Source organism: Phyllobates terribilis, unplaced genomic scaffold (assembly GCF_046119375.1).
Source record: "Phyllobates terribilis strain yellow unplaced genomic scaffold, ASM4611937v1 Scaffold_8__6_contigs__length_399053987, whole genome shotgun sequence".
NCBI lineage: Eukaryota > Metazoa > Chordata > Amphibia > Anura > Dendrobatidae > Phyllobates > Phyllobates terribilis.
This window is the reverse complement of record NW_027362768.1, coordinates 358371517-358378194: the sequence shown is the minus strand read 5'-3', so window position 1 is coordinate 358378194 and position 6678 is coordinate 358371517. Positions and strand designations below refer to the sequence as shown.

The 6678-nt window shown below is 43.3% G+C and overlaps 1 long non-coding RNA gene across 1 annotated transcript; it reads right to left on the bottom strand.

The window, feature by feature from the left end:
* Window positions 1–3123: 3123 nt before the first annotated feature.
* Window positions 3124–5194, bottom strand: LOC141156568 (uncharacterized). The gene is made up of 3 exons (XR_012247681.1): window positions 5125–5194; window positions 3455–3547; window positions 3124–3230 (listed from the first exon to the last, which is right to left on the bottom strand). It is a non-coding gene; the product is annotated as an uncharacterized lncRNA (long non-coding RNA).
* Window positions 5195–6678: the final 1484 nt, after the last annotated feature.

Below are 6678 nucleotides of genomic sequence, written 5' to 3'. Positions count from 1 at the left end.
CTTTTTATCAGATGGTCCACGGACTCGTACAGTTTTATAGATCCATTCACACATCCATGAAAATCACGGATCTGAGAATGAGATCTAAGAGGGTCAGAGAATGTCCTGTTGTGATCCAATATTGAGGATCAGAATAGGACATGCTCAATGCGTCAGTAAAACAGGGCAGCACACCGACACTGCACACGGATGCAGGAATGTAGCCTTATTATGTATAGCACAGTCCCTTAGTATATAGTGTACTCACTTATTATGTATAGCGCCATCCTTAGTTATATAGTTTCCTCTTTTATTATGTATAACACCCTTGTTATGTACCATCCTCTCTAGCGGCTCACAGTTGGGGGATCATACTGTGTTGGGGTCAGCATACTTTACCCTGGGAGTTGAGATGGGGTACAGTAGGGTCATTATACTGTGCATGTGGAGGAATTCACCATGGGGGTTTCATACTGTGTTTGGGGGACACTTTTATTGGCATCACACTTTATGGGGCAATGAAAGAGAGATCTAGGACATCTGCAGGAGGAAAATTACTATGTAAAGGATGGAAAGTTGTGAGATCTGATCTTTGGTGACCCCGACAATTATTAAAAAAATTTTTTTTGGGGGGGGGGCAATTAGAGCTTCTGCTATGGGGCCCCCTGATTACTATGTACGCCCCTGGGGTGACATCAAAAATGCTGTTTCTGTGGCAAAGGCAACAGATGCCAAAAAACTGTGGGATGTAGTCAAAGCATGACCCTACTTGCATTTTTTGGCAGGATTTGCACTTAGTGCATAGCGTTTATGAGTCTAGAAGTACTAATATATGTCAAGTTGACCAGAATGTGTATGAGACCCTCATTTATTCTAATACTGGATGTATCAGAATCCCTAATTTTTGACAGTTCTTTCTTCCTTCATAAATGACACTGAAATTACCTATTTGTTAATAAAAAATAAAATTTTGGTTTAAGTCATTATACAGGAAAAAATGTTTCTTAAAGAAGTTGTCCAGTACTTTAGATTACCCCCCCCCCCAATGTATCTCCACGGGGCCCCTAAGGATTTTTGTAATTAGCTTACGTTGCAGCCAAGGATAGCGCCGCTCACAGGCATCACGTGACCCAGCGCTGACGTCACGACAAGTGAGGCGTGACAGCTGGATTGTGGGCGCAATCACCCCCCGCATCACACCCAGCATTCACCGCGTGCGTTCCCAATGAATGGGGAGAGGGAGAGCGCGAGGTGGATGCCGGGTGTGACGCAGGGGGTAACCCCACCTACAGCCTGGCATTCACCGTGGAATGTGGAAGAGAGAGACCCCCGGCTGCTGCCAGCACTTGTCGTGACATCAGCGGATATCAGAGCCGGCTGCAGCCGGGGGTCACGTGATGTCTGTGAGCGGCCAGTGATAGCGCCGCTCACAGGCATTATCTGCAACGTAAGGTAATTACAAAAGTCCTTAGGGGCCCAGGGGGATACATTGTGGGGGTAATCTAAAGTACTGGGCAACCCCTTTAACATTTTTGTTCCTGTAAAATGCAATTTCTCATTGATTGGGAATGTTTTAAGCCCCCGTCTCACATAGCGAGATCGCTAGCGAGATCGCTGCTGTGTCACGGTTTTGGTGACGCAACAGCGACGCAATAGCTGATCGCTGCAAAGTGTCCTGGACCATTTTTTGGTCGTTGCTTTCCCGCTGGTCAGCACACATCGCTGTGTGTGACCAGCGGGAGCAGCGATCAGGCTGGTAACCATGATAAACAGCGGGTTACTAGGGGCACACGCGCACCTAGTAACCCGTTGTTTATCATGGTTACGAGCCTGCTAAAGTGAGCGGTAACCTCCCGCTCACCGTAGCAGAGTGGTAACCGTGATAAACAGCGGGTTACTAGGTGCGCGTCTGCCCCTAGTAACCCGATGTTTACCATAGTTACCAGCCTGCTCCTGCTTCAGCAGGCTCGTAACCAGGAGCAGGACATCGTGGAACGATTCTTTCCACGATGTCGCTGCTCCCCTGATCGTTGGTGAGCCTGTCTGTTTGACAGCTCACCAGCGACCACATAGCGACGCAGCAACGATCCCTAACAGGTCGTGTCGTTGTCGGGATCGTTGCAGCGTCGCTAAGTGTGACGGGGCCTTTATTGTCAGTCCTTAAAGTGGAGAAAAAGTGTCACACCATTGTTCTCAGCAGCGATCTGGGAGTCAGAGATGCCTCCAGGGCTCTTCCACATGCTGTTCTCCTTCCATTCAGCACTTTTTCCATCCATTTGAACATTTTCACTGCCGCCCAGACCTCCTTGTAGGGTCTTCCAGAAAAATTCTCGGATTTCTCATACTTGTTACTTGAAATGAGCACACGAGCATTAGGAATTGTTCGGTTCGAGTAACAAGCATCTGAGCAGTTTAGTGCTCACTCATCTATAGTCTTAATATGTGCTGTTATCTACCACTATATGGTCAACAAATAGTGGTAATATCGGTTAGTGACCCACTCGGATGTTTCGCCTCCCCTGTGCTTGAAGTCTTAGCTACGATTTTGGTGGATTGTGACTGCTGGGACCCCCAGGATGCACAGCACAGAATACAACTTGTTCTTGTGCCTGAATCTGAAATAGAGCGCTACTAAGGTAAAAGTATCTGAGTTCTTGTAAAATCAGTGGATCAGGGCATGTTTCCCCCTAGCTTGGTTTTTTGTGCACACAATGTCTATTTCAGGTGGTTTCCGCCTGGTTCCCTTATGAAAAGCACTCAATAAAATTAAATTGAACATACACTGCAATGTAAAAACAACTTGCTGTGCAAACTGTATGTTTCAGTCTTGTCTAATCTTCTGTTTGGTGTCCAAACCATTGGACAGATATAACATGTGCAGCATTGATATGCCATAAATGTCAGTAATATTCAATTAAATTCAAAAGGACATTAATCAATTTTTTTTTTTTAATTAAGAATTACATGGAAGGTTGAAAAGATGTTCTTGGAGGCCTTTGACTTTTGCAGATATTTCTTGCTGGCCAGACGGCCACAGGTACAGTAGATGGTACAACTCTTTCCATGCAGGTACAGCATTGATGGTGGATGTGCTGTACTTTCTTCAGGGCACTAGATGTGAGGGTTTTCTGCCCTTGAGATGTTTCTGGTGCCCTGGTGACAGTGGGCAAAAATGCAGCTTTGTCTGATAGTGCGAGCAGCCCTGGATAATCCACGCCGGCAGGATGATATCATCCGGCGGAAGATAGAACCTATAAAAAAGATGTAAAACCGAAGTAAGTAATGGGACTCCATATTAGAGGACACTACTGTGGTGTCTGTGTGGGAGGCCGGTAGAGGAATCTTCTCCTTACAGAGGTGCGGGATCATTGTCAGCCATCATACATGTGACAATCCCACCACTGACAGATGACATCTGCTCCACATGACTTATCTCACTGACATCATACAACATGGAGATTATCGTCACACTTACCTCGCCTACTACTTTCCCCCTCTGCCACTTTATCTGTTTTTTGCTGTTTTCTCAGATTTAGTGCAGATTTCTTTCTCTCCTGAACTGGAGGTTCTAATAAAAAGTCAGAAAAAGATGTTGATTATAAACTCCTCAAAGATTAATTTTATATGTTTATAGAGTTACTCAAACTGGTTAATATGCACTTGTAGCTTTTCTGTGTGCGGCCATGTGGTGTCTCCCTTATTAACATGACATTACTTGCAGCAAACCAAAGTGTTTTTATATAATCCGTCAGATAACACTTAAGCGTAAGATTAAAGAAGACTCATCACCAGGTCTTAAGTGTCCAGAATTCACTCTTACTTTGTTCCCCCTGCTCCCCTGAGGACTCTGTTTTATTTGTTTTTATTAAAATCCCCCTTAGGCTATGTGCCCACGATGCAGAAATGCTCCGGATTTTCTCCTGAGCTTTTCTGCATCTCCTGGCACAAAAAACGCATGCGGATTGTACATGCGGATTGTACATGCGGATTGTACATGCGGATTGTACATGCGGATTGTACATGCGGATTGTACATGCGGATTGTACATGCGTTTTTCCTGCCAGGGACATGCGGATGCGAAGCGTTTTGATCATGCGATTTCGCATGCGGGTTGTCAAGCGCTTTCCAAGCGATTTTAGTATCACTTGGAAAGTGCTTGACAACCTGGTCACACTATATTAATCCATGCAACTGGCATGGATTTATATAGTGTGACCGAAAGAATGGTAAAAAATAAAAAATAAATATACTTGCCTTCTGATGGCCCCCGGAGTCCTTGTCTTGGCTTGCCGGCAGCTCGCGGTAGATTTAAGGACCTGCCGACATCATTGGTCGCATGACCCATCACATGATTAAATGACGTCAGCGCAGGTCCTTTAGTCTACCGCGATCTGCCGGCAAGCCGAGACAAGGAACCGGAGGCCATCAGAAGGTAAGTATAATATTTATTTTTTATTTTATTCTTTTTTTTACAGGTTCTATGGTGGGGGGGGGTCTGGAGGAGAGTCTCCTCTTCTCCAGACCCGAGTACCATCCGCACATTGAAACAAATGGATTCCGCATGTACAGATGCAGTGATGCGGATTCCATGCGTTCCAATGCAAGTCAATGGCGGTGAAAACGCAGCACTTCTGCAAAATAATTGGTAGTGCTGCGGATTTTTCCGCAATGATAATCCGCAGCGGAAATTTCCGCAGCATGTGCACAGCAGATGCGGATTATCATTGGGGAACATGGCAGACCTTCTACCAAGCGTTTTTTAAGCGTTTCTGCGGCGGAATTGCCGCTGCGGAAACGATTAAAAACGCATAGTGAGCACATCGTCTTACAGTTCCACAGACAGGGGCCTTTTTATTTAGTGGTCATTTTTATGGTCTTTACCACACTATAATACTGAAGAAGAGGCTGAAGACCCCCCCAAGATAATCCTGTAAGCACCACCCCCTTGTAAAGACCATAAAAATTAGCACTAAATAAAACTGCCAATAACTCTGGAACCGTATGGTGGATTTTACCAAAACAAAAAATTGAATACTGAGGGGCAGCGGGAATAAAGTAAGTCATTATCTGAGCCTTCATGTGCAGATTCAAATTACACTTTTGTATCATAGCCTATAATGGGGTGGTCTATAAATCTGTACATACCTGACAATGAGGGCGAGGATGACTCACACTTTTTAGCAGTGACACACTGATTGTCACCATCATCAGTTTTGGAAGGGGGAGATTCTTTCTGCCTGTTTGGTAGAAGAAAGTCAAGTAAATTACAAGTGAAAACAATACAAAAAGGAAGAACACTTGTCTGTAAGGCCATTTGGGACATCATGAAGGGGATACTCTGCTCAGGACCCCATTCTACCAGCAAGAATGGAGTCTAACTAGTAATATTGGCCTATAAAGAGCTGGGAATGAATGGCTGGTTGCAATGATCAACTGATATTGCTGTGTAATCACAAGCCAGATCCACAGTAATCAGTTATTATGGGGTGGTGGATGCTGGATTTAGATTTGTGTTACTCGTGTCTGAGCATATATCAGAGCTAAATCTCATAATAATAATAATCTACTCACAAGTCTGGGTGTTTTTCGCTGTTCTCAGGGGTACACTCTGGAGATGACATAGGTTCTTCAATGGTCACCATCTTGGTACTGGTGGTATATAGCTAAAAAACACAAAGAAATATAAATAGATATATTTTTAAACTTTTTTTCTAATTATAGGTTTTATTCATTTTATTGACCTACATGCTTTAGACATACTTACTTTGGAAAACCTTTGAGAAGATGATTCAAAGTTTTTGATTTCTGGACAGTCATTGTCCTCACTTGTGTCCCCATCATCTGAATTCCTAAATTTATAACCCACAGAGCGATCTGAAAAGTAAAAGTGTTATGAGAAATTATTAGTATAAGAGCCGGTCAGACAGTCACCATGTTATTACTCATTATAATGGGAACTGATTGTCACACATAATGAAAGAAAAGACACTCAGCAGTTTTCTGCTGATAACGTCTCATTTTACTTACTGCTAAAGTAGCTGGTGTCCTCATCTGATTTTAGATCAGGAACGAACAGAGGCTTCTGACTTAGAAGGTTGTTAAAGTTTAAGGCACGCAGAAATGGATGAATTTTGATCTCGTGTGCCCCTCCTGGAAAAGGAAGACAAGAAAGAAATCGATACAGTTATTGTCAGAGAAACTACTCCGTATCTATACAGTTTATGTTAATCTGAACTGGAGATTTAAAAGAGCCAACATGAAGGAAATGTACTGAACATTAGAGCATGAAGAATGGGGAATGGACACGTTGGTAGAGACCTTCAGTGCTCATCCTCATGGACACCTTCATTTGTCCAGAGGTGTAATAAGTCATTATTAATGCTATTATCATATTACCTGTCCCAAGTCTTTGTTCTGGATTTTTTCTGAGTAGCTGAGTGATGATGCCCCGAGCATTTGGTGGAGGAAAGTAATTACATCTCCAAACAATGTCATCTGTGATATAAAAAGAAAATATTACAGGAAATAAAACCTCTTCATTTATTTACATAAAAAAAGCATTTTCCTTAAAAAAGCTAGAAGCTAAACCAAGGAACCAATCAAACCAAATAACAGCGACATGACAAGCAGTCAGATTATTTTACTTACCACTGAGGATACTGCGTAATTTCTCCTTTTGGGAAGCCCTATAAAATGGTG